This window comes from Octodon degus, unplaced genomic scaffold (assembly GCF_000260255.1).
Source record: "Octodon degus isolate 3935 unplaced genomic scaffold, OctDeg1.0 scaffold00033, whole genome shotgun sequence".
Lineage (NCBI taxonomy): Eukaryota > Metazoa > Chordata > Mammalia > Rodentia > Octodontidae > Octodon > Octodon degus.
The window spans coordinates 3,492,410-3,492,888 of record NW_004524609.1 but is presented as its reverse complement, the minus strand read 5'-3'; positions in this window follow the sequence as shown (position 1 = coordinate 3,492,888).

Here is a 479-nt window from a genome sequence, read left to right as displayed (position 1 = left end):
AATCAATAAATGTAATACTAGCAGAGCCAAAGACAAGGACAAAATGATCATCTCATTAGATGCAGAAACAGCATTTGTCAAAGTCCAACACTCTGATAAAAGCCCTACATTAAATTCAAATAGATGGTCTTTATCTCAATCTGATAGAAGCCCATCTATAACAAACCAATAGCTAACATCATACTAAATGGACAGAAAGGGGCTGAGGAGATGGCTCAGTAGAATAAGTGCTTGCCTGGCAAGCGCAAAGGCCTGAGTTCAATCCCTGGTTCTGCCAAAAATAAAATAAAATAAATGAACAGAAAAGGAAAGCTTTCCCTCTAAATACAGGGACAAGAAAAGAATGTCCACTGACACCACTCTTATTCAATACAGTTCTGAAAATATCAGCCAGAGTAATTAGACAAGAGAAAGAAATAAAAGGAACAAGGATAGGAAAAGAAAAAATGAAATTATCATTATTTTCAGATAACATGATA